Source organism: Eubalaena glacialis, chromosome 5 (assembly GCF_028564815.1).
Source record: "Eubalaena glacialis isolate mEubGla1 chromosome 5, mEubGla1.1.hap2.+ XY, whole genome shotgun sequence".
NCBI lineage: Eukaryota > Metazoa > Chordata > Mammalia > Artiodactyla > Balaenidae > Eubalaena > Eubalaena glacialis.
In genome coordinates, this window is record NC_083720.1 from 145,972,098 (window position 1) to 145,999,675 (window position 27,578).

Consider the following 27,578-nt stretch of genomic DNA (forward strand, 5'->3'; position numbering starts at 1 on the left):
TAATCCCTGGGACCTATGAATATGTGACCTTGCATCGCAAAAGAGCCTTTGCAGATGTGAATAAATTAAGGATTTTGAGCTGGGGATGTTATTCTGGGTTATCTGGGTTGAACCAACATAATCACAAGAGTCTTTATAAGAGGGATGCAGGAGGGTCAGAGTCAGAGTAGAGGATAGAAACAGAAGTCTGAGTGATGTGGTCACAAGCCGAGGAATGCAGGCTGCCTCTAGAGGCTGGGAAAGAATACAAAGGAACAGATTCTCCCCTCAGAGCCTTCAGAAGGAATGCATAGCCCTAAGGACCCTTTGATTTTAGCCCTGCAAAACCTATTTTCAGGCTTTGGACCTCAAAAACTATAAAATAATAAATTTGTGTTGTATGAAGCCACTAAATTTGTGGTAATTTGTTACAGCAGCAGTAGGAAACTAATACAGTGGTATAATAAGAAAAAAGTCCTGAGCTAGGGATCTGTCACAACTAGTCCCCACCACATGTTTATTAATTGTGTAATATCAGGAAAATCACTCTACCTCAGCTTCCTTTCCTGTAAAGTAAAATTATACCTGCCTTACAGCGTCGTTATGAAGACAGATAAAATTATTCATGTGAGCACTGTGCAAAGTGTTTTGTGTTATACAAATGTTAGGTGTAAAACTTTGACTTCATGTTTTCTAAACAAGGGCGAGGACTGGAATGAAGATGTCCATCCTTGAATGTTACATCATAACCACCCTCAGTAACCCACGTGTTATTTTAGCAGTGGTAGAAGTGGCCACCTGGCACCCTGGTCACAAACTTCCCTCCGTTAACCCAGTTGAACATGGCTAATGGACTGCAACATTCTTTGCCCAAAAGCCAAGACACAGCCTTAGAATCCTTCTTAACCCACCTTTAGGAAGTTGCTGTCAATCACCTAGAGCTGCCGTGAAGGAAAAAACTTATTAAAATCCCTGACCTAGTGGTTTAGAAAGTTTTGTCCTTTGGCCAGCATCACGGGCACCCCCTGTGCGCTTGTTAGTAATGCAGACCCTCAGGCCCACTCTGGGCATACGGAATCGGAATCTACATTTTAACAAGAGCCCCAGGTGATTCCCATGGGAGAGAGGATATATTTTGCAGCGTTTTGAATCCCAACTGTGCAGGTCACTACTGTGTGACCTCAAGCAAAGTGTCTGAATCATCAAAGCCTCCGTTTTCTCATCAATAAGGTGGAGAATAACACCCACCTCACTGGGTCGTTACGAGAATTACAGAGGCTGCATATAGGGCATTTCGCACAGTGCCTGCCAGCAAATCCTGAGTATGATTTCTTTTCATTGAATCATTTGCACCATCTACAGCTGCTAGCCATACTACACATCCATTCAGTGCTGCTGGAGCCGCTTTGAGTGGACACTTTCCAAAGCCATCCACGCCCAGGAGAGCGCAGTGGGGCGGGGAGACAGGAACCCTAGCAACAATGCCATCTCCATGTACGCAGGTACCGTACATGTTGCAACACACAGGAAACGCTGGGTGGTCTCCCTGCTTTCAGAGCTCCCCGGCGCGTGGCTTTATGAGAAACCGTCTGCTGGCGTCTAGACGCAGCATGGAGTCTGGGGACCTGCGGGAGGGAGCAAGAGCCAGAATCCCTGCTGAGTCGCTCTCGGCCCCAAGCCCTCTACCTTAATCCTTTTCTTAACTTTCCATCTGCTGCCGGTCTGCCTGCAGGGGCTCCGCAGCCCGCCAGCCCGTGCCCGGCTGCCCCCCGGCCCGCCGTAGCAGCCGCCGCAAGCCCCTCCCCAGGGACGAGCGGGCTGGGCGGGGGCGCGGCGGGGGCGGAGCTCGGCGGCCTGCTGCTGCCGGAGCTGCTGCCCGAGCTGCCGCCGCCGCCGCCCCCCCCCCGCGCCCCTTCCCCGGAGGCTCGGGCGGAGCAGCACCGCCGGCGAGGACAGATGGCCGCAGCCCGGGCCTGACGGGTGAGCAGTCGGGCACGTGAACGCCCACCTCCAGCTTGGCTCAGTGCCCGGCGGCGGCGGCGGCCCCGCGGTGCCCCCCGGCGTCTCCGCCCGGCCCCTGCGCGCCGCCTCTGCTCTTTGCGTAGTAATTGCAGTTCCTGCTAGCGCCCAGCTCGCTCCCGGAACGCGACTGAGGAGGACCGCCGCTGCCGAGCGCGCCCGAGCCAGCGGTGTGGCGCCGGGAGCCGCTGCTCGGGACATGCGACCGGAGGCCGCCGGCACAGCGCAGGCACTGGCCCCGCCGCGCCGGGGAGAGCCGGGCGACAGCAGGTAGGCGACCGGCGGCCGCGGCAGGAGCCGGCCCCCCCGAGCCACCTCTGCCCGGCGTCCAGCCCTAGGGGACCGGAGCTTTGCGGGGTGCTCAGTACTGATGGGGAGTGGATTCGGTCCCACATTTCGCCAGGTGGTCCTTTTTGCCTGTTGCTCTCGTCCCCGTCCCAGCCTGAGCTCCAGGAGGGGCCGTCTTTCTCGCAGGTGATGAATTTCTCGGCAAGGTCATTGCTCCCTTAGGCTCTGGCTTGGAAGGTAAAAGAGAGAAGACGCCTGCTGTTCTTGTGCTTGGGAGAAGTATTTATAATCAATCAGGTCTGCACACTGTGAATATCCAGATAGGAGTGTGTGTGTGTGTGTGTGAGTGTGTGCGCGTGTGCGCGCGTGTTTGGCAATACTACACAGGCATTCTTCTCATTTTCTTACGCTTATTCCCTTTAAGGGAAACATACTATCGTTATATATAATATACATGCGTTTGTGTGCATGTGTATCCACACATGTACACATATACAGTTTTTCTTGAGATAGGCGGAGAGAGAAGGGCGGGCAGAGGTTGATAAAGGGAAATCATTGCAGAGACCTGTTTAGTATCTAGAGGTGAACTTTGGAACCACACTGAATAAGGGTAGAGACTAGAGGCTATAAACAGTTCTTCGGAGATGGATTTTAGAAAAGAAATCACTGAAGAACACTGTCAGCCAATACCCAGACAGATCCTTATGCCAACCAGGCAGATCTACAAGATACAGGCAAAATTTCAGACGCAACAATGGACAGTGAAGGCGGGGCGGGGGGGGGGGGGGAGAGAGGAATTTAAACCCTGGAAAGTGCATTTTGGGTGGTGGGAAGGCAGCAAAGCCCCAAAAGGTTTCAAGGGCTTTTCGGAGGGGCATCGGGAGAAATCTCGGCTTGGGGTGTAGGTAGTTCAAGGTTAAGAGGATGTGAAGGTCCAGAAAGCAGCACAGGTGGTGGGAAAAGGGCAATGGTTTGGAGGAGGAGGGGAGAAACGAAGCTCTGAAAGTCACCAAGAAGCAACCGCCTTTTATTAAGGTATCCTCTTCTTCCTGTTAAGGCAAATACCTTGGATATGCTCCATGTCAATATTTTTCCTAACACATTTGTTAAAGATCCATTGGACCATGTTTTCATTTTTTTTTTTTGCAAAGAATCTGGGTCATGGTGGGACTGGAAGGAACTGAAGTGTTTACAGCACCAGCAAGATTTGGAGAGAGAGTTGATTAAGGCTTTAGCTTCATGAAATATTTACACATCTCCTGCGTGGGCTTTTGTTTGCTCTTGCTGGTACAGCTGCATATTTTACTTTGATAATGCTTTGAGTGTACTTCTCCCCGAATCTGCTTATTTTCCAGTTATAAACTATTCTTTCTCTTCCATTGTGTTCACCATTGGTCTGCCCTGAGTAACAACTGTGGGAACAAAGATACATGAGTCACAGCTTAAAGAAGGAAATCTTCTCTGTTGTTATCTGGGAATGGCAGGAATTTATATTAGAGAATATTCTTTTGAAATAAGATCACGAAGAACATTTTTCAAGCTTTCTGGTGCGTTTAGTGGAGGGGAGAGGTTGTTGATTCATAAACAGAAAAAAAAAGTAGTAATTGCCATGGCAAGCCTAGATGTTATATCATCGGAATTTATTTTGAAAACAGTGCAGAGGAACTCACGGAGATCCTTGTGAAGTGTGTTTTGGTGCCGTGAGGCTTCACCCAATCACTAATTATTAGACTTTTATGAAAATGATGAGGGCAAAATTGCAAGTGTATAGCTTCATATTGGAAACAGAGGACTGAGACATGATATGAATCAGAAGCGCCTCAATTGGAGGGCAGGGTGGGTTCCAACAAGCAGTTTTAAAATCTGGGTGTTTTTAAAAAATTGCCTTAAAACAAATACACTTGCCCAATACACTTAATTATTTGTCCTTTCAACCTATCCTTGGTTGTGCCCTAAATGAACTTGAAAGAATGTATTAGACACAGCTATCCTTCACTGTATGAATTTCCAGTCACAAAATTTGCAGCCTTCAAGGAAGCACTAAAATATTGATCATAGAATCACAGAATCGTGAAAGGTTGGCCTCGGAGGGTCAGGACACACAATTCCAGTCCCAGATCACACTCGAACTTTTTCAGTGGCACCTCTTTATGCACTCTCTTATTGATTCCTTTATGCCTTCTACATATTTTTATCCTGAACTCGACGTGGTCCTAGATTGTGGAATAGAAGAGTCTCGGCCTGCAGGACTTGGGAGGGAGGGAGGAACAGCTACTTGAGTGCTCTGACGGGGAGAGTCCAGGGTGCTATGGCAGCCAGGGTGTGGAGGGGGAGAGGAACAAGCACAGTCCCAGGGACCTGAAGGATGAGGGGCTAGCCTGGCGAAGACGAGAGAGAAGGGCTCTCCTGGTATAGGGACCAAAATATACAGAGGCCCAGGAAGAACAAGTGGCTCTAGGTGGTTGAAACACTGTGAGGATATAAAGATGGAAAGATGGGGATGGGGAAGGAAGTGGATCCATCCTCAAACTGAAATCCAGAAGAGCTGCTAACTCATCTGGTCAGGAGACCATTTGATCCAGACACGTTAGGTAAATGCATTCATGTTGAGGCTCTGTGTTGTTCATATTACCCAAGTTTATCTCTTTCAACTATCTAGAAACCATATTTACCTTAATTTACAATAGCCTGATTAAAAGGGAGATATGTCCTTGAGGAAGTCAGAATTCTCTGTGCCTCAATTTCTTCATCCACAAAATGTCTACCACCTACTGTGCATATTGTGAGAATAAAAGAGAATGAGGGAATGGAGATTTGAGTTTTATAGAAATGCAGGGAATCTTTATGACAGCATTGCTCAGGGCAAAAGAATGGAAAATACTTGTATATTCCAAGCATTTAATTGTCCCAGATGACTCCAAAAGGCAAAAAAAAAAAAAAAAAAAAGGAACTCAGGAAAAGCCCAAAGGCCACAGATAATTATAAAATTATTTAAAGTGAAGGAAATTACATACAGCAATCCCAGAGTAATCAATAAGTGCCCTTCTAGAACTGGTCACAACCCGTTGTGAAGTCAGTTTACTGGGTCTGATAGCACTTTTATTTTTGAAAAACAAAATAGAGTAAAACAGAATAGGTGGGTAAATAAGTATTGTTCTTGGAACTTTTAAATAGATATCTATATGTATATACACATCAGACTATGATAAAACGTATATCTTATTATGCATCGTTTCAGAAGGTCCAAAAGCTACTGCTTTAAGTGATACAAAGAAGAGATGCTTCCAGTTTGCAAGAACCTGAGAGTCAGCTAGAGATCTACTACACAAGCATTTATGCCATATTCTGAATAACAAACTGGTCTTGAGAAAGGCAAGGCATCATAATTTACCAGTAAATTCATGGCAGTAAAGTCAGAAGAGAGGGAGATCCTTGGGGACTGAATTAGTCTAGAAAAAGTTCAGAATGGAGGTGGAACTTGAGGTAGTTTATGACAGATGGATGGATCTGGGTGGGCAGTGAGCAAGGGGTGGTGATATAGGAGGAGGAAGTAAAGAAGGAGGTGGGGTAATGTGAGGTTTATTTAAGAGTCACTTAGAAAAGAAAAAAATGAATATTGAGTTGGGAGGGAGAGAATTACAGCAGAATTTCTGTTTAGACTAAAATATGACTCAAAAATCACTTATTTCTATCATTTATTTATTTGTTTTCTATCTAAGATTTCTTTTCCTAATCCTGGTACTTTAGGAAAATCTAGACAGAAGGGCCATAATGTCAGTCATTAATCTCTTATTTCCTGCCATCTTTTTATTTCTTTTGCAGTAATTTAATGGCTAAGGCTTGTTTCACATGAATTTAATGGTTGAGTTATTGAAGTTATGTGATACACCACGTTATAGCATGATTATTTCATTTCTCAGAACACAAGTATAGTCACTGGCACAGAGGGGCAAGGGTGATCAAGTGATTGTCATAAATAGAGCAGACCCTTCTATCGTTTTCAACAAGTCTTCTTTCTTGAGTGCCTTGTAGGTGTAACACCCCGTGCTAGGCACCGGCAGCTCTGTGAAGATGAATCAGACCGCTTGGTACTCAGAATCCCAAAAGGAAGGGCAGAAACTGCCAGATTTTCTCTTTCAGTTGCTCTCTGACTTGTCCATCATTTTAGCTAAATATGTAAATATGTTTACAGGCATTTTGAGAAATTAACATCAGAATGTTTTGCTATAGCTAAATAGTTATTTTGAGGAGGTAAAATCAGAGAAAAAAGTCATTACTTGTGTTTCTGAAAACTTTTGGTGGGCTACTCTCAGCTCTTGCTGTCTTTCCTAAGCAATAAAACAATCTCATGATATTGATATCCTCTTGAATAAAGCTGTACCTTTAACCAGGAGAACCACTGCCGGTTAAAATAGAGACTCATGTGCTTCAATTAATTGATCTGAAAGGCAGTCAAATATGGAAATTCACTTTTTTATAAAGATGTCCTGGACTCACCTTTCTCCACATCAGAATGTTTAGACTAGTGATAATCTAACTTTTTTGCATGAGTCAAGTCTGGAATAATAAAAACATTTAGAGGCTGCATTTGAATTGAAAAGGCATTTGTTGAATTTCATGGGGGAAGATGTATATACATATATGTACATACTCTTGCAATTCAGATTACTGTCTTGAATGCTGGTGAGAAAAATTTTCACAGCTTTTTATCTGGGCATGCTAGAGTTGGCAATACAGTAGCAACTTTCTAATTTTTCATGTCTGTAATTAGACTGTCAGCTTTACTTTGAAGCTAGCAGCGTAATTGAGGGCCCGAATTATTATTTTCAGTCAGTAGTAACTGACCCTTAGCTGGAGGGTTAAATGCTATGACCTATGGAATCTGAATCCAAATCTGTAGGTAGGGCTTAGAAATCTGTATTCTGTAATGGTCTCCAAAGGATGTCAATAGCCAGACTTGGACACCCCTGTTTAGTCCTGCCTTTATATACAAGGAAGTAGACAGATTACAGGTGAGTCCCAGACAAGTTAGTAAATTGTCCTAAATCACTCTTAGAACTGGGGCAAAACAATCTAGACCTCCGCTTTCTAATTCTCCACTGATTCTCCACTAAGGGGAGGAGGAACAGGACCTGAAGTGAGGGTCTGAGGGCTCGTCAGTGGTAGGGGGAGGGAAATCAAATTACTCCTGCAGCCCTTCCTCCCAAATTGCGAGTCAGTGCAGTGATCTCTGTCTCAGGGGTCTGATGGGGCAGAAAAATTGTGGGGATCAGCTGTGTGATCTGAGGCCAGGTGCTTTCTTGGCCTTACACACCAGATTCAATTTTAAAATGTTAATTCTTGGGTCCTAAACCCAGTGGATACCCAAGCCATCCCTAGGAAGACTGCTTTAGTCAGTAGTCATAGCCTGTGACACTGGCAGAAGCAAGCAATCCCTGAAAAAATCTCAAGGCCAGAGAGTAAAAATCCACAAAGTCACAAGCACCTCTAGGGACCTCAGGACTGTTGCTAATTCAGTAACAGACAGCTGGGCAGAGAGCTCCAGAGCTCCTTAAAAAATCTAATTGCACCTACTAATTTTCTGGAGGCAAAGGAGTTGCAGAGAATCCTTTTTTTTTAAAGCCTGAATTGCAAATGGTCCAAAAAAGAGGGAGATCTAGTTTAGGGGGAATACTCAAGATGTTTTATGTGGACAGATTCTTGATTGTTTTTTCAGGATATTGACTTCTAAATAGACTCAAATTAAACTAACCATATTGTGTCTATGGGAGACTCTTTCTTTATAATGTAAAACTTTGGGTAAATTAAATGCTTGAGGGAGTTAAATGTTTGTGTTCAGTATATTTTCTGAGGAATCAGAGAATCTTTTTGTTTCAATTCTTGTTGACAACTTTTCTAAAATCTAATACCCTGTGCCTGTATGTCTGCCTTAATAAGGACAATATGGCAAATATCAGGATTCAGAATTTTGCATCGCATCTGGGTATTTGTTCTGAATTACACCTGTGTAGGACAGGGCTGCCGAATATAATATAGAATTTTTAAACTGCTTTTCTTTTTTTTTCACTCTGATGTGAATGTGCCTTCTCATGATACACTTTTAAAAGATTTGTTATTGTTCAAAAATGCAAAAGATATTTGATTCATTGTGGGTTCCACTTTGTTGGACTTTGGTCTTTGCCTTTGCCATTACATCATTTTGGAATGCTTATTTCTTCATCTGAAATTAGTTTCTCAATCCCCTCAAAACATGGTTTAAAGCTCAATTATTTCAGCAAACTCTCCACGCTTCTTTAGACCTGTTTCTAACTACTATTTTATACATAGCATGAATTTTTTTTAAAAAAATATTTATTTATTTATTTGGTTGCACCAGGTCTAAGTTGAGGCAGGCAGGCTCCTTAGTTGTGGCTCACCTGCTCCTTAGTTGCAGCACGCAGACTCCTGGTTGAGGCAGGCAGGCTCCTCAGCCGAGGCTCCCAGGCTCTCCAGTTGCGGCATGTGAACTCCTAGCTGTGGCATGCGTGTGGGATTTAGTTCCCTGACCAGGGATCGAACCCAGGCTCCCTTCATTGGGAGCACAGAGTCTTATCCACTGCGCCACCAGGGAAGTCCTCATGGCATGAATTTTTTTAATTTATCCTTACTTGTGTTGTTCTCTAAGCATGCCTTTCCTTGAATCCTATAAATTATTTCTCCTTGAAATATGCAGGCAAAAATGAAGTGACTAGAATTTTAATGGTAATGAGAATTTTAATCAGAGCTAAGGTTAACAAATAGATGTACATTTCCCCCTGCATCCTTGAATATGTAAAAATTGCTTATGACAAATGGGTGTGGAGGATTGGTTTTGTTTTTCATGTTGAACAAGTTCTGAAAGCAGTCAGAGAGCAGAAATCTGTCAATGTCAGGGTCAGGGGCTAAGCTCTGACTGAGTGAAAATGGCTATGCCTTCTCCTTTCACATGGGGGATGATTTCTTGTCTACAAATGTAGATTCTCAGAGCAAAAGAATCCTCTGCCATGAGCATCTGAGGGATCTGCTGCACTTCGCTTAAACTGCCCAGACAGGTTTGAGGATGTATGTTACAGATCAGAGATTGAAAACTGGCAGTCTGTGGGCCCAGCAGGACGATCATGTTCTACTTGGCCTGCAGGTATTTCTTTTTAATTAAGCCAGTATTTAAAAATCAGAAGATCTATTATAAAAATGAAACACCAGCCCACATTCTCTAAGCTGGAGTTGAATAACAGTATGTGCTACCTCTTTATTACACTTCAGACCCCACTACTCCCTATTGTCTCCCTGACATTGAGACTTCATATAAGTCCCTTGTACTCAACAGCTTCCCTCAATTGTGTGAGCTACCTAGAAGCTGTAGATACTGAGTTCACAAAGCCTGGACTAGATGTTTTCTAAGTACCACTGAGCTCTCCAGTGCTCTGAGTGTGCTCATGAAATTGATGGGACTCTACACAGTAGAGAGGTCATTGTGCTGAATGTAGTTAAGCCCCGTAAACTATAGCGAGAGTCTAAACAGTTTTCATCATCAGAATATGTAGTTTCTGTGAAAGGGTAATGAATACAAACTGAGTTGACCTGGTCTGTTAAGAAGAGAATAGTGGAAATTTTTGTTTGCTTTCTTTTTACTCTACCACGTGTTGCAAAAAGCAAAACAAATGAAAAGTTTGATCAATTATTTATTCCTTAACTTGACCAATGATTACAGTTTTACATTGGATTGCTTTTTTTTTTTTGCTTTTTTTAAAATTGAGGTATAGTTGATTTACAATATAGTGTTAGTTTCAGGTGTACAGTAAAGTGATTCAGTTATATATATATGTGTGTGTGTGTATATATATGTGTATATATATGTATATATATATATATATTCCTTTTCAGATTCTTTTCGCTTATGGGTTATTGCAAAATACTCAGTAGAGTTCCCTGTGCTCTACAGTAGGTCCTTGTTGTTTAGCTTTATATATTTTTAAATGCACCATATCTTCGTTTTACGTACAACTCTTTCCATAGACACTACACATGCATAGCCTCCTGAAAGCCCAAAGCATATCTCGAGCTTTCAGTAGATGGTACATTCTGTTTGGTAGGCAGGGCAGTTGAGAATAAACCATCAGGGGTGGTATCAACTCGTATCCCAGTTTGTAGCTGTGGTCTGCACACCTGAGGAAGGGTCACCTAACGATGGTAGTTGGCTGTGCTTCCAACCCATGGCTGCAGCTGCCCAGATCCCTGTGCAGTCTGGCTACTTGATTGTGTGGAACTGCTCTGTTCATGTGGCTGAAAATGGTGACTCTGTCAGGGTTGATTTACTCGTGTTGTAAATAAAAACAAATGCCCTTTGGAGACGACAAGATGGAAAACGCAGGCAGATCCCTAAAGTAGAGAAAGCTCTTCCCAGCTCTGACATCTCTCCTACTTTCTCAACTCCCGCTGCCACTCTCCTTCCTCGTGCACACTTCATGCCCGCCACCTCCACATCGCGCCTCCCACTTTACTTCTAAAAACGTCGTCGCACCTAATTATTAAGCCCAAAGTATCAGTGCTTCAGCAGCTTCACTCCAAGAAGACAGTGCTGAGAATAGTATCAATGGAAGCCAGCGGAGGACACGGTGCTACATCGACTCCGTGCTTTCTTGGGACAGAGTGTATTTCCTTCTAGAATAATGTCCAAATCTTTAAGTAGTAGGCATCACCTGAAGTGTATTGATAATATATACAAAACCAGAGGTGTTCAAATTCTTTAGGGATAAAGTTATTTTTTCTTAGTGATTTTAAGTACCTTAAATTTAGTTACACTGAAACTTTTATGCTCTCTTATGAAACTATTCTCCTATTCCCCTGGTGGTTATTTTGATGTTTCAAATTGCAGTGATGGGTTTTTAAAGATCATCCCTCTGGGGTTTGTGGCTTTTGAGTGGTGAGTCCAAGTCTCAGGAAGGGATGATAAAAGTTAATAATCTGAACTGGACTGGATTGAGGGTACATCAGTACTTCTGCTTGGTAAATCAAAGAAAAGCATTCCTCAAACTGGAAGTAGAAATTTATTTAGGAGTTGAAGGATAGAATGTGAGAGAGGGCTGGCAGAAGGCCCTGATTTAAGGAGGATGGATGCTTGGATCATTTAATAAGTTGGTGTTGAGTACTTTATATCTTAGACCCTGTGCTATGTGCTAGGGATTCAAAGTTGAATAAAACATAATCTGAACTTTCAAAATAATTCCCAGACCACTGGATTAGATAACCTTATTGATAAATGTGGCTCAGCAAGTTTACAGTGGACTCTTTTCCTGGTCAGGATCTCCGGGATTTCCCCAGCAGCCTAACAACCAGACTCCTTTCTCAGTCCCAACCAAGCAACCCCTGTACCTCCCTCTTCCTTCCTCAGGCCCCAGCAATTCAGTTCAATTTCCGTCCGTCTTCACAGCTTCACCACCTTCTCGCCACACCTGGGTTCCTTTTTTCCTAGCCAGGCCAACATGAAAACTAGAAGAAGTCTTTCCCACACTGTACTTCCTTCATGCCATCAAAAATAAAAACATAGACACATGTATTTTCAACTTCATCCTGCTAAAAACAACTAAGAAACAGAGGGTCCCAAGAGTGACTAAGATGGGACAGATATAAGATTAAGAAGTCTTCTAAGTTTCTGCTGGTGGCTAGTCTGAATACTATAGGACGTTTCCTCCCCATGAGTATACCAGAAACTCTGTGTAACTTCATCCCCTCTCTTTCTTTTCTATTCAAGAAAACATCTACAAATGCAACTGAGATGAATGAGGTTAACGTTATTCTAGAAATGACTATTATCGAGATTGGCATAGCTGACATGAGAGAAAACTGCTCTAAATTATTCTTTTAATAAATCATTTGTTGTCATTGGTACTTTATCATTGCTCATAAACAGTTTGTGATACACTAGTGTATTATTAGATGGTTTAAAGGTCATGGTTTTACACCATTACTTACACTCTCAGGGATTACCTCCACCCTGGGGGGGATGATCTTGAGTCAGATCATTACTGGGTAATGTACCCGTTTCAGGGTACTGAAAATACCTGTCTGTTTTCATAGTTGCTCAGTGAGATGCCCCATGCCCTCGTACTATCTTCTTTTTTCTAAGGTGGCGCTCATCACTTTACCCTGGTTTTCCTCTCCAGGGTTAGGACCCTGAAAGTTCAAATGGTAATTCACGTCTCTGCAAAGCCCTGGTGAATGACTGCATCTCTGTGTGTTTACCCCTACTTAGAGGAGAACTTCCTAGCCTTGCTGCCCAGAAGGTAGTGGCAGAAGGAAAAGGGGGGAGGGTACCTGGATTACAGAACTAATGATGATGAGTGGGAAGGAACAAAAGACCAGCCAGACACATGAGGGAAGAGGAAGTAAAGCGGGGTAAATGGGAGCAAGAGACCAAAGGACCCACTCAGGCCACTTTGCCGTCTCGGTTCTGGGGCACGAGAGAACGGAATACATTTCTCTTTATCCATCTGCTTTCCACTGTGAGGAAACCGGACATGGGTAGGTTATAGATGTGTATAATTAATGACCTCTGACTCTTTCAAAACTTCATTCTTTAGGCTCCTCTGCCAGTAGCATCTGCTAAACTCATTTCTCATTTAAACAAATCTGTGAAGTTTGTACTATTATTTTCCCCATTTTAGAGAGGAGGAAACAGATTCAGTAACTTGCCCAGAGTCCCTCAGATACTAATTGATAGAGCTGTGTGAGAATCCAGAGTTGTCTACAACTTCAAAGGCACTGGGCTACATACGCTGCAATATATGAACATTATTAACATTAATACTATGAGTCAAAATACGAGGAATGGGCAGGATTTTACAGACTGTTCTTTCCTATCTCAGATTTCATTTCATGTTGTTTAAAGAGCAAATGTGAAAGCTTCTAGATCAGTGATAAAGTCATTCTTTCAGCAAACAGGGGGAGCTCAAGGACAAAACATTTTAGGTTGAAACTTTAAAAATCTTTGTATAGGTGGTAAACTAGCAAAACAAAACGTTTTATCAGAATATCCAGGTGACACATATGTCCTACAAACAACATGTCTGTTTCTTGAAAGAAAAACCGATTTCACACAGTCACGTGCACACACACGTGCACATACACACATATAACAAGAAAGAAAGCCAGGCATGAGTCTGTGTTTAGCTTTCCCAATGGACTTTGGACCTAGAAACTATTTATAGAACTAGTGTTTCCGTGATTGATGTTTTAATCACAGACATTCATTTACTTATGAAAGTGAGCGATTCCTTATTACAGCTTGCAGCTAAGTGTTCTGGTTGCAAATTGAAGGCTGAACAAAAGGTAATCTATGTACAGGAGGCCCATTTGAGACAAATTCCTTCTTAAAACTCTATTTCTGACAAACTAATGGTGCTTGTCAGGAGGATGGATAGACATATATTTGTCCATTTCAAACATGACAATCCACTAATTGTTTTCAAGTCGTGACTTCTGCCTTAGTTTTTTTAAAGTAATAAGTGATTGATTTTTTTCCTAGTTAAAAAGAAAGAAAACAGAAGTCCCCTGCAGGCACTAGGCTTGTCACTGGACTCTTGTCATCAATATGGAATGTCTTTACCACTTTGTGTTGTTTCAAAATACAAACTCTGTTCCAGAGGGTAACACAGTAGAATGCACTGCTTTTCAAAGTGTGGGAGATTTCCATCAGTGACCTGTGAGATGATCTTAGGTAGTATACGGATTTACTTTGTATTGAATAGTTATGAATTTCTTTTAATATAAAAATACTTAGAATAAATTTTAAAGTATATATTTTAAAATATGCTATATGAAAAACATATCACTGGTACAACAAACCTGTGATCTTACAGGTATCATTTCTTAAGGCTAGGCTAATATTTTTAACTAGTGCAGCAGTTACAGTCAATTGAATGAAAAATATTAAGTCAAAAATCATTTAGATAAGAAGTACATAAGACAGAAATCATGAGAGAGGTACACAGGTGTCACAATCTGTGAAAGTGGTACATGAAATCATGTCATTGCCCAAGGCACCTCAGGTTCTCTCTAGAAATGAGAAGGTTAGTCCAGGAATCCCTAAGATCAATTCTAGCTCTAATGTCCAATTATTTTTTAATTTTATTTATTTATTTATTTATGGCTGTGTTGGGTCTTCGTTTCTGTGCGAGGGCTTTCTCTAGTTGCGGCAAGCGGGGGCCACTCTTCATCGCGGTGCGCGGGCCTCTCACTATCGTGGCCTCTCTTGTTGCGGAGCACAGGCTCCAGACGCGCAGGCTCAGTAGTTGTGGCTCACGGGCCCAGTCGCTCCGCGGCATGTGGGATCTTCCCAGACCAGGGCTCGAACCCGTGTCCCCTGCATTGGCAGGCAGATTCTCAACCACTGCGCCACCAGGGAAGCTCTGTCCAATTATTTTTAACAGTCTTTATTCTTGGGCCTGTTCTCTACATTTTAGTTCTCTTCAGCCTTTTCTGGACCTTAAAGATACCCTTCTCATCTTCCCCCTCCGTCAGCAACAAGCATTCATGCATTCATTCATTTACGCCACATACTCCTGAAACAAACATTCTATGGAGAACTTACATACTAGGTAATGTGGGCAAACAAGAAAGCTACAGAATTCTGTACCCCTGACTTCAGTTTTAAATGAGTATACATGTCTGTTATTCCCGTTGAAGTTAAAGCCCTGGAAAGCCCTGGACTTCTGCCATAATCTTTTCTTTGTGCTTCCTGAACAACTAAAAGATCTTCAGTGGAAAGTCCCTTCATTGATAAAAACACATTATCAAGGCTCACATTACAAATTTAAAACATGTGTTGTGCAAATCCTGAATGGGATTACACATGAGAATGGACAAAAAGGGCTTTTTATTTTTCATAGCTAGAGTGGTCTAATGCTTGGGATCTTTTGAACACAAAGGGAAAAAAAATAGTACTTTCTTGATTTTTGAGTAGAGGGCAATGCAGTTGGTCAGCTAGAAATTTTTACAGGTCTGAGTGAAATGAGGAATACCTCAGGTGTTTTTTTTGAATTCAGTTACATTGAGGGAGGAATTGAGTTTCAGTGGTGTTTATTGTTTTTCTATATAATTTACCCCCAAACACGTGGTTAAGGTATAACTATTATTATGACTATATTTCTTTGGGAATTTGTCCTTGAGAAACATTGCAAAAATGTTGTAAAGCACCTGAGTGTCGTAAGTAGAAATTGTCACAAACATCTGTGTAATGTCAATAGAGCTCTTTTATGCTTGCCAGCAATTCATAAGATTCTCCTATACTGGCAAAAAGGATATAGCTGTGGTTTCCTGCTGGAGTTTCTATATAATAGTGAGAAAAGCATCAGAGGATGCAGTTGCTTGTGGTTGTTCGTTCATGCACTGCTGTTCTTTTCTTTCTTGTAAAAAACAGGAAGCTGAAGTTTGTTTTTTACTCAGTTCAATTGATGTTTAATAAGGACTTATCCGTGTACCGCTATGGGAGGATGTAAAGATGAAAAATGCATCCCTGCCTTAAAAGACCATAAAATCTTGATATTAAGAATAAGAGGTTGAAACATTCATGGCAGTATTTATCTACTTTCAGTGCACATACATTGTGATAAAAATTAATTGAAATTGTTTTCAAAATTTTAATGTTTATGTTTTGTCATAGCAGATATAACATTCCAAGTGTCACATTAAAACCTATTTTGAAGAAACAGCTAGTTAGTGCGGGTGGTTTTTAATGCTAGTAATTGCACCAAAGTTCAAATTAGTTTGTTAGTTTTTCTGTATTCTCTGGTGATGCATCAAACTTCTAATTCCCCAGCCCAGTAGTTCTGAGGGGAATTGGGCAAAAGAGCATATTTCAAGTCCCTTTCTCAAAGAGAAGGTAAAATAAAATGATATACTTAGGCTTAATAAATCAGTACGATTGCATTTGACACTATCATAAATTTCAAAGAAAGAAAGAAAGCCATGCACAAAGAGAATATTTGTAACCAAGTATGTATTCTGAATAGAAATGATTTAATGGAAGCCATATCAGTTAGGAAAGCAGAACCACTATGGTGATTTGGAATAATGGATTTATTATAAGTTTTAGACCTTGCACAGTTGTGGGAGCTTATAGAAAAGTTTATGAGCAGTGGTTGCTTTTGCATCTGGTATTGGGTCTGAAGTCATCATAGGTTAGCAGAGCTGGCAGTGGAAAGAAAAGCTGGATGTGAAGTGGAGACAAGCAAGGACAGACTAGAACCTGTGTTGGACTCCTGTCTCCTCCAGCCTCAGTGACCTGGGAGAACTGTGGAAGGAGCTGGCACTCCGCACTGCAAAATTGTTCGTGCACCTGGGCCAGAAGGTGAAGATGGGGATCTGGCGGGAGGCAAAGGACCAAAGCCTGGCTGCTGCCCGACTCCACCAAGGTGAACGGGAAGATCAGCGCCCAGCACCTGTTGCACCGCACTGCCCTTCTAAAAGTAGAAACACTGCCGCTTCACTTCTGCCTTCCAAACCTCACCTAGGTTTCCCTTGTAACCAACTGTAACGAAGAATCATTTAGAGAAGGGAATTCTGGGAATGGATTTCCATCTGAGCTAAATTGACAGCTGGTACAAAACCATCACAGAAACTAGCCAATAGGAAGAGAAATGTCTAAGGTCAGACAGTCCCTTGTTTTTGAATTCTGCAAGAATCCTTCCTGCTAAAGGACTCAGAATCCAATCTGCTCGTGGATTACGTTGCAGACGTTTTATTCTATTTTATACAAATTTTCTTCTATACACAACTATAAGTTGTTGGTTTACTTACACTCAAAAACTAAAGCTTCAGAAGGAGTATTTATAAAAAAAGTTCCAAGATTTATGTCATTTAAGCCACTGAGCTCATCTCTTCAAAATATATATCATCTTGCAATATAAAAGTTAATGAGATTAACTCAGCACATGTCTGGGTGATATAATGATAAACATATTTTCTGCCACAGTAGATTCCAAACTCCATTTTTAGATTTCTGTAGGTGCTACAGAAGGTTCGTATAATATCACGTTACAGAAAAGCAAAAGCTCGTTTAGAGAGAGAAGCTGCCTTCCCAATGTTTCTTTTATTTATTTTTTGTTTTTCTTTGAGACTCTTTTTTTTTTTTTTAACATCTTATTGGAGTATAATTGCTTTACACTGGTGTGTTAGTTTCTGCTTTATAACAAAGTGAATCAGTTATACATATACATATGTCCCCAAATCTCTTCCCACTTGCGTCTCCCTCCCTCCCACCCTCGCTATCTTTGAGACTCTTTTGCTTGTAAGGATGTATACAGTGGTGCTATATGAAGTGGTGAGCTTATTAATGGTAGAAGTATTCAACCAGCTGCTATAGCCAGAATTTCTACAATGACTGGGAGGTTGGCCTTCAGAGCTTCTGAGACTCATTCCACTTTTGAGATTCTTTGAGTCATTATCAGTGACTCTCAACCCCTTTTTTTTTTTTGGCCCCCAACTCACTTGATAAATGATGTCTACAGTTGGGTACCCCTTGTAATTTCAGCTTTTTCTCTCTCACTTAAAAAACACATTAACATACAAGTAAGTGATCTAACTCAAAAAATAAATTATAAATAAATAATCCATTATCCCTTACTTAAGTACTAGGAAGAAAAATCTTGTCTTTCATATACGCACAAGAAATCTGTCAAAAAACAGATCGCAACCATATTTTGCCATGCTAACCATATTTTCTAATTTACTGCTTAGTAAAGCAAGAAAACAAAAATCTATAGTTTACACAAATAAAAATGGAAATATCCATAACAAGGAAGGAAAATGCATAGTTTTATAAAAATTCCTGTGGTATACAACAACTGATGAAATTAGGCAATACTATCTTACGTTTTGGATGCATTAGTTGTATTGTTGTGTGTGTTGATCTAATCTGATCATAGAGGTGCATTTATTGAAGAAGCATGTGGTATTGGCCTATTGTTGCAAATCTCTGCACTTGGGCTGGGGTAACAGTGCATCATATGTACACAGGTGGCTAGGATTTACTCCTTATCCACTAATGAATCTGCAGTCTAGTAGGAGAGAGAACACAGAGATTCAAGCAAAGGGAGAGGAGGAAGTGTTAAATGTGTGCTTAATATGGAAATGGAAATATTATGGTTCTAAAAAGATGAAGTTTTAAAATTCTGTTCCACACTATACATCTAGAATGACAAAGACAAAACAAACAAACAAAAAAACTTGACAATACCAAGGGTTGGCAAGAATGTGAAGCAACTGGGGCTCTCATGTGCTGCTAGTAGGAATACAAAATGGTACAGCTACTATGGAAAATCTGGCAATTACTTATAAAGTTAAACATTCACTTACCATTTGACCTGGCAATTCCACTCCTATTTATTTAAGTGAAATAAAAACCTATGGTAACACAAAGACCTATTTCTAGGTCATAATCACCAAAAACAGGAAATACTGAAAATATCCCTCAACTAGAGAATGAATAAACAGACAGTGGCACACCTGTGCAATGGAATACTATCCAACAGTGGAAAGGAACAAACTATTGATATACACAACACAGATGAACCTCACATATATTATGCCAAATAAAGAAGGCAGCCCAAAACAGTTCTGTACTTTTATCATCACACGACAATCGGGAAAAAGCAAAACCAGGAGTGGAGCACAGTTTGACTACAGTGGAATAGTCAATTCCCAAAGGAATTTCTTTGGGGGATGATAGGATAGTTTTATATCTTGATTGTGGTGGTGGTTATACAACTATGTATTTGTCAAAACTCATAGAACTGTATACCAAAAGAAGAAAATCTTACTGTACATAATTTTTTTTAATTCTTAAAAAATAAATTCAGCCTCGAATCATGGTCCAAATTTTAGCATCCTCCTGGTTCTGAAATCAGGAAAGCAGGCCATATGGAGAAGATGCTAATCCTAGTCTCTGTTTATTGACACAGAAAAATGTGCAGACTGAACAGATTTGTGCTCTGATGTCCAGAAATCTTGGGTTAGTTTAGATCTCAAAACTCTCTTTAAATGGAGGGAGGCCCTGGATATCAGCTGACAATTCTGTTGCTTCAAATGATGTTATGTTGACCAGCCGGTGGATGTGTGTGAGAGTAGTGTGAGTTTTCTGTGTCATCTGCTGTCTGTGTGTAAATGGGCTGCGCCCCCGTCCTTCCCCAATCTCATATTCACAGACCCTGAAAGTAATTATTTACAGTGTGATTTATTAAGGTCTTATAATATGGGAAGTGCTGCTCTACATGCTGTGAGCGCTAATACCAAGCTACTTAGAATCTCTGTCAGAGATGGAGCTTACAACCTAGGGTGAGAGATAAGACAAGTGACTCAATAACTATAATTCAATCAGATTATGATAAATCCTATAATAGAGGTTTTCTCACTGTACTATGGCTGTTGAGAGGAGGAAGTCATCACTTCCTGCCAGGAAGCATCAGGAAAGGTTATTTTGCGGAGAGGGTGGCGTTTGTCCTGAACTTTAAGATTCTTAGTTCCTAAGCTCTTTGAGAAATGGGTCTTTTCTGTCTTGTTTACTAGTTTTCCCCCATATCTAGTCCAGTCCCTGATACACTATTGATACATCAATATTTCTGAATTAATTAATAAGAGAAAGAAAAAACAGAGACAGAGAACACACTCTAGGGGTACATGGCCTGAGCACAGGAATGCAGGCAAATGCTTGAGAAATGCATGTTTGAGAAACTGAGACTTGTTCAGTTTGGCTGGAGTATAGGGTGCTTGGGGGAAGCAATGTTCCAAAACGGTGTTGAAATCAAACTGGAAGTGTTCTTCTGAACATTTTTCAGTATAGGAAGCCACTGAAGGATTTTGAGCTGAGAATGATATGATCAGTCCGTTTTAAAACAATGTCATTTGACAGTGATTATGAGACAGTGACTATTAGTGATTATATTAGCTGTACTGGAGCAAAGCAGAAAGACCACACCTGAGGCACCTACACCAGCTCAAGCATGACTTGGAGAAGGCAGGGGTTGCAGAATTCAGAAGCCCTGGGATCAAGTCCTAACTCTGCCACTAAGCTATGGGACAAATCACATAAGTTTCTGAAGCCTCAGTCTTTGTATCTATGAGGTTAATGTGGAAATTATAAGAAAGAATATCTGTGGGAGCTTTGTATATTTTAAAGAGCTATATAAATGTGAGTCTCGGCTATCGGAAAGAAAGTTGCAAATATTTCTGGCAGAGGTGTGACACGAATTGGTGACTGCATGATTATAGGGGATAAGGGAGCTTAAACTGTCAAAATCACTACAGGGTTTTAAGCCAGACCTGGCTGGGAGACCATTGGTGCCATTAACAGAAACAGAGCAGTCAAGAGGGAAAGTTCATTTTGGCATTGATTGACTGATGTCCAATCCTAGGCTGGATGTTAAGTTTGGGATACTGGCATGACATGCAGGTCCACAGCTATAAAATGGAGACGGACGGCAATGTTGGGGGAAAAAGTGGTGCCTGAAATTACAGCCATTAGGTCAGCACCGTTAGATACCCTAAGTGTGAAAGAGATTTCCAAGGACAGGAAAGAAGAGGACTGAAGAGAAGAATTCCTAGTAAAACCCAAATATAGGGGTCAGAAAAGGAAAAAGTTTGATCTAAGGCTACAAAGGGACCATCCAAAAGTGGAAATGAAAGTCAACAAGGAAGAGTGTCAGGAAGAGGCGGGCGTCAGCAGGGAAAACCATCTTCTAGACAGATGAGGAATAAAACTTAGTTTCCTCATTTTGAACTTAAGAAAATAATACTTTCTTTGCTGGCTTGTTGTGGAGAATAAATAAGAAACAGTATGTAGTGCAATATACATAACAGGCTTAAAATAGGAGCTATTATTAGCATTGCTACTGGAAATTAATTCCCCTTTTCAATATCCTTTAGGAATTTAAAAAAATGTAACCCAAGCCTTGTGAATTTTGCATATGTGTGGTGTTCCTTTCTTAAAAGTAAATCATAGGCTAAATTTGCTGCATAATAACATCTCCCAACCTTTAAAGCGTAAAACCTAGTTCCGCCCCGGTTTCAGAAGAGCTCCATACTGTCCTGACAAGAGCATATTGTTTTTCAGTAACTCATGAAGGTGCCCTGCATGAAAAACATTTCTCCCATCCCTGCCAAAGTTAAATCATAGCAAAGGTACCCAGGGTAAGAAGAGCTTTCCCATCTGCTTCCCGCTGCCCTAATGTGGAATGTATCATTTATATGGAATTAATGCAACATTCAATCCTGAAGGTGGCAATGTAAACTTAGTTTACCCAGAAAATCACTAGTGAAGGTAAAAAAATTAAAAGAATATTGGTTTGATGTAGACACTTTTACTTTGTCTTAATGAAGAAGTGATCAGGACAGCATAGAAGAATCATAAAATCTATCTGTGCCATGCCAATTATTTTTTAAATTTTTATCTTAGAGGCTGAGCATCTCTGCTTTGATTCAGGTAAAAACAAGTTTGCTTTTAAAACAGGAAAACAAAAACAAAAAACAAAACAAAGAAACCCCTCTCTTCCAGGATCACATCTTGCATCTCATCTCAAACCAGCCATCTTGAAAACGTACAAATGTACACAATTAAGGAAACGTAGTGAGAAAACAGAAAAGGCTCAGGGACATCTGCAATAACTCTGCGGAAAACTATCCAAGGCAAGGCGCAGGATGCTGTGGTCTTTCAAGATCCTTGTGGCTCTGAAATTCAGTGGCACATTATTCCATGTGTTCAAATGATTAATAAAAAACTGTAGAGGGGGACTTCCCTGGTGGCGCAGTGGTTGAGAATCTGCCTGCCAATGCAGGGGACGCGGGTTCGAGCCCTGGTCTGGGAAGATCCCACATGCCGCGGAGCAACTGGGCCCGTGAGCCACAATTACTGAGCCTGCGCGTCTGGAGCCTGTGCACTGCAACAAGAGAGGCTGCGATAGTGAGAGGCCCGCGCACCGCGATGAAGAGTGGCCCCTGTTTGCCGCAACTAGAAAAAGCCCTCGCACAGAAACGTAGACCCAACACAGCCATAAATTAATTAATTAATTAATTAATTAATTAATTAAAAAAAAAACTGTAGAGGGAAGGTGGCCAAGATGGCAGAGCAGGAAGACCCTGAACTTCCCTCCTCCCACAGACACACCAAACTTACAGCTACTTACAGAGCAACTATCTATGAGAACTACCTGAAGACTAACAGAAAAAAAATTTTCACAACTAAAGACACAAAGAAGGAACCACAGCAAAATGGGTAGGACAGGCAGACACACAGTGTAGTCAGAACTCACATCCCTGGACTAATGACCCACAAATGGAAGGAATATAACAATCATAGAGGTCCTCCCCAAGGAGCAAAGGGTCCAAGCCCTACAATGGGCTGAGCTTGAGGGTCCTGCACCAGGAAGACAAGCCCCCAGAACATCTGGCTTTGAAAACCAGGGGGCTTATGTTCAGGAAAGCCCAAGGGCCGTAGGAAACAAGAGACTTTGCTCTTAAAGGGTGTGCCCCAAATCTCATACTCTGAGTCCCGACACAAAAGCAGTAGTTTGAAAGGAGCCAGGGTCAGACCCACTTGCTGATCTTGGAGAGCCTCCTGGAGAAATGGGAGGCAACTGGGACTCCCCCTGGGTATGAAGATCCTGGCAGCAACCATTTTTGGGATCTCATTCTACTGTGATAACACCAGGGCTGGCAAGCACTATTTTGGAATTCTCCCTATAACCTATTAATACTAGGGACACAGCCCTGCCCATCAGCAGGCCAGTGTCAGCCCTGAGCACCGTGGGGTCATGCAGACAGCTGCATAGGGACCCAACTCCACCCTCCAGCAGGCCAGCACCAACCCCATGGCCCCCTGTGCCGTGTAGCCAACTGCACAGGAAGCCTACCCCACCTACCAGTGTGCCCACAGTAGTCAGTTCTGCCATAACAGAAAGGTGCACACAGTGCACATAGGGAGCACCCCTAGAGCATATGGCTCTGGTGGCCAGAGTGGAGCAGGCTGCTGAATCCCATAGGACATCTCCTACATAAGGCCGCTTCTCCAAGATCAGTAAATATAGCCCACCTACCTAACACGTAGAAATAATCACAGAGAATTGGGCGAAATGAGGAGACAGAGGAATATGTTCCAAATGAAGGAACAAGACATAACTTCAGAAAAAGAACTAAACAAGTAGAAGTAAGAAATCTACCTGATAAGTAATTCAAGGTAATGATCATAAAGATGCTAACCAATCATGGGAGAAGAATGGATGAACACAATGAGAATTTCAAGAAAGAGTTACAAAATGTACAGAACCAAACAGAGCTGAAGAATACAACAACTGAAATAAAAAATACACCAGAAGGAATCAACAGTAAATTAGATGATACAGAGGAACGTATTAGCGAACCAGAAGACAGAGTAGTGGAAATCACGGAAATCAAACAGAAAAAAACAAGAAACTAGGACAGTTCAAGAGAACTGTAGTGGGAAACACGGAAACCAAACAGAAAAAACAAAAACAAGAAGCTAGGACAGTTCAAGAGACCTCTGGGACAACATCAAGTGTACTAACATTCTCATTATAGGTGCTGGTAGGAGAAGAGAGAGAGAAATGGGTGGAGAACATATTTGAAGATATAATAGCTGAAAACTTCCCCAACCTGAAAAAGGAAACAGACATCCAGGTCCAGGAAGTACAGAGTCCTAAACAGGGTCAACCCAAAGAGGACCACAACAAGACAGTCATTAAAACAGTATGTTACTGGGATAAAAACAGACACATAGATCAGTAGAACAGAATAGAGAGCCCAGAAATGAACCCACACTTATATGGGCAATAAATCCACAACAAAGGAGGCAAGAATATACAATGGGGAAAAGACAGCCTCTTCAATAAATTGTGTTGGGAAAACTGAATAGCTACATGCAAAAGAATCAAACCAGACTACTCTCTCACACCATGCATGAAAATTCAAATTGGATTAAAGACTTAAATGTAAAACCTGAAACCATAAAATTCCTAGAAGAAAACATAGGCTGAACACTCTGACATAAATCATAGCAATATTTTTTTGGATCTGTTCTCAGGGGAAACAAAAGCAAAAATAAACAAATGAGACTACATCAAACTTAAAAGCTTTTGCACAGTGAAGGAAACTATCAACAACACGAAAAGGCAGCCTACCAACTGAGAGAAATTATTTGCAAACGATATGTCTGATAAGAGGTTATTATCCAAAATATACAAAGAACTCATACAACTCATCATCAACAAACAAACAAACAAACGCAAATGAAAAATGGGCAGATGACTTGAATAAACATTTTCCAAAGACAACATACAGTTGGCCAACAGACACAAATCATTAGGGAAATGCAAATCAAAACCACAATGTGATCACACCTGTAAGAATGGCTATCATCAAAAAGACAACAAATAACAAGTGTTGAGGAGGATGTGGAGAAAAGGGGGCTCTTGTGCACTGTTGGTGGGAATGTAAATTGGTGCAGCCACTATGGAGAACAGTACAGAGGTTCCTCAAAAATTTAAAAATAGAATTTCCATATGATCCAGCAATTTCACTTCTGGGTATTTACGCAAAGAAAATGAAACACTGATTTCAAAAGATAAATGAACCTCAATTTTTTTGCAGCATAACGTACAATATCTAAGGTAGCAACCTAAGTGTTCATCAGTAGATGAATGGATAAAGAAGATGTTATATATACAGTTGACCCTTGAACAAAACGAGAGATAGAAGGCTGACCTCCCCACCCCCGTGCTATTGAAAATCTGCATATAACTTTATGGTCAGCCCTCCTTATCTTCAAGTTCTACATCTGTGAATTCAACCAAACAGATTGTGTAGCACTTTATTTAATGAAAAAAATCTGCATGTAAGTGGACCTGAGCAGTTCAAACCAATGTTGTTCAAGAGTCAACTGAATATATAATGGAATATTAGTCAGCCATAAAAAATGAAATCTTGACATTTTGGACAACATCAATAGATCTAGAGGGTATTTTGCTAAGTGAAAAAAGTCAGAGAAAGACAAATACCATATGATCTCACTTATATGTGGGAACATGAAAAGCAAAACAAAACGAAGTGAAAACACTCACAGATACAGAGAACAAATGGGTGGTTGCTAGAGGGGAAGGATTGCAGGGGTGAAATAGGTTAAGGAGATTAAGAGGTACAAACCTCCAGTTATAAAATAAATAAGCCACTGGGATGTAATATACAGCATAAGAATATGGTCGATAATATTGTAATAACTTTGGTGACAGATGGTTACTAGACTGGTGGTGATCATTTTATAATGTATGCAAATGTCGAATCACTGTGTAGTATACCTGAAACTAACATAATATTGTAGGTCAACTATATGTCAATTAAAAAAATTGTGGGACCTCCCAAGGAAATTGATAACACCTTTTTGTCATCATTTGATATAAGTTGCTGTCCCAACACTGAAACCAAGGCAAATTTTCTTCTATCTTTACAGTAATCAGTAAAAATCAGTATTATCATGGAATCGGCCCATCAATCTTTCTTAACTTCAGGATTTATTATGATTTTCTAAATTTTCAAACATTTCTAAACATACACATTTTTTTCTCTACTTTCGTTCCACATTTTAGTTAATGGAGTCATTTATTTTTCACTTACTTCAAAGTATGGAACTTTGAAATAATTTCTAGAATAAAATTCAGTTTCTTAACTGGCATTGAAGTCTATTCATAATAGACTTGGGCCTAGAGCCATGTTTCCCAATGAGTATCCCAACCCATACCCTGTTTATACACTACTCCCAGCTCTCCCCTTCATATACTCAAGTTCCAGGCATAATGGACCACAGTAAGTCTATAATTTCCCATCTTTGAATCTTTGTTTAGGCTTTCCCCTTTCAGCCCCAAAGCTCAACTTTAAAAGCCCAACTCAGATCTTTACCATGTGCTAGGAAATAGCACACAGTCCAATTTAGTCAGTTTAAATATATAAGCCAGAGTAGACTAACTTCTAATAACATATAACCCCAAAATGTCAAGGCTTAAGGAAATAACATTATATGTATGTATTTTAAAAAATCTTACCCAGCACTTCCAAAAAGCCTTTGAAGTTCACTCTAGTGTCACTTAAACATTTGCCCTCCTGTACTCCCATAGCACTTTCCTTTACATGCCTAGTATTATAGTTGTCCTTAGGGGTATATCTTCCCTAAAATGGTCAATTGTGGAGCATATCAGCCAGCTTTTCTATATCTTTCTATATCTTTGCATAGCCCCCCCCCAACTTAACATAATGCCCTATACATAGGAATCTCCAGTAAATGTTTATTGAATTCAGTTCAGTTTTCCATTGAGTTCAGTACTGAATTCTTCAGGAATTTGAGACGAGAGTAGTAGATTAAAAAAATAATAATTTGCTTTATAAGTATTTTTGTGGTACTACTGTTCAAATCCTTGTAAAATTAACAGTTGAGGTTTTTTTTTTAAGTGGCTTTATTGTATCTAAGGTTTTTACCATATTTAAGGTATCTTTAATGTAATGAGATAAAGCATATATTTCCCTGTCAGTACTTGGTGATTTTTCTTCCTTGAGATTTTTGTTTTCTACTCATTATGAAAGTAAAAAAGCTCCTGGAACCAATGATAAGGGATAAAATAAAAATAGGAAATTAATGTATAAGAGGAGATGTACATAGGAAATGGAAATACATTTAAATCGGAGTCACACTTTTAAAACATGAAAAAAAAAAGACAAAAGAACATTAGTATTTTTTAAAGTAAGCTTTCCAAATATGAGGTAGATTCTCAGATGAAAAGAAAGTATATCCCATGTGATCAAGACAGAATATAGGAAAGCACCAATGAAAGGTGAATTTGGCTGAAAGAGAAATATCAAAGCTGTTCTGAAGCCAGCCTCAGCCAGAGCACGAGGAATCAAAAAGCTGAGGACAAGATTTTTGGGATCGTCATTATACAGTGGTTATAATGAGCATCACCCACCCGATACTATCATCTGTATAACTTTAACAAGATGATCAGCAAAAACCATACTTTTGTTGAAGCAAGTTCAGCTTTTGAAATGAACATCTTCATATTTTGCAAACTGGTGTCCTTTCTGACTTCTACTTCTTTTCATTGCTCTTGTTAAAACATTCAGAGAATATGACAACTACTCAAGCATCATGTCCTCTTAATTTTTATGTATATTTACATAAGGAAAACATATTCCTTCTATTCAAAAAAATGAGTGTAATTGAGCAA

General features: G+C 40.7%; 1 protein-coding gene across 1 annotated transcript in view; it reads left to right on the forward strand.

Annotated features, from left to right (window-relative positions):
* Window positions 1-1,894: 1,894 nt before the first annotated feature.
* GPRIN3 (GPRIN family member 3) overlaps window positions 1,895-27,578 on the forward strand; it is a 64,984-nt gene continuing 39,300 nt past the window's right edge. The window contains exon 1 of the mRNA XM_061191730.1: window positions 1,895-2,268. The gene's annotated coding sequence lies outside the window, so the exon portion shown is untranslated. The remainder of the gene's footprint in view (window positions 2,269-27,578) is intronic.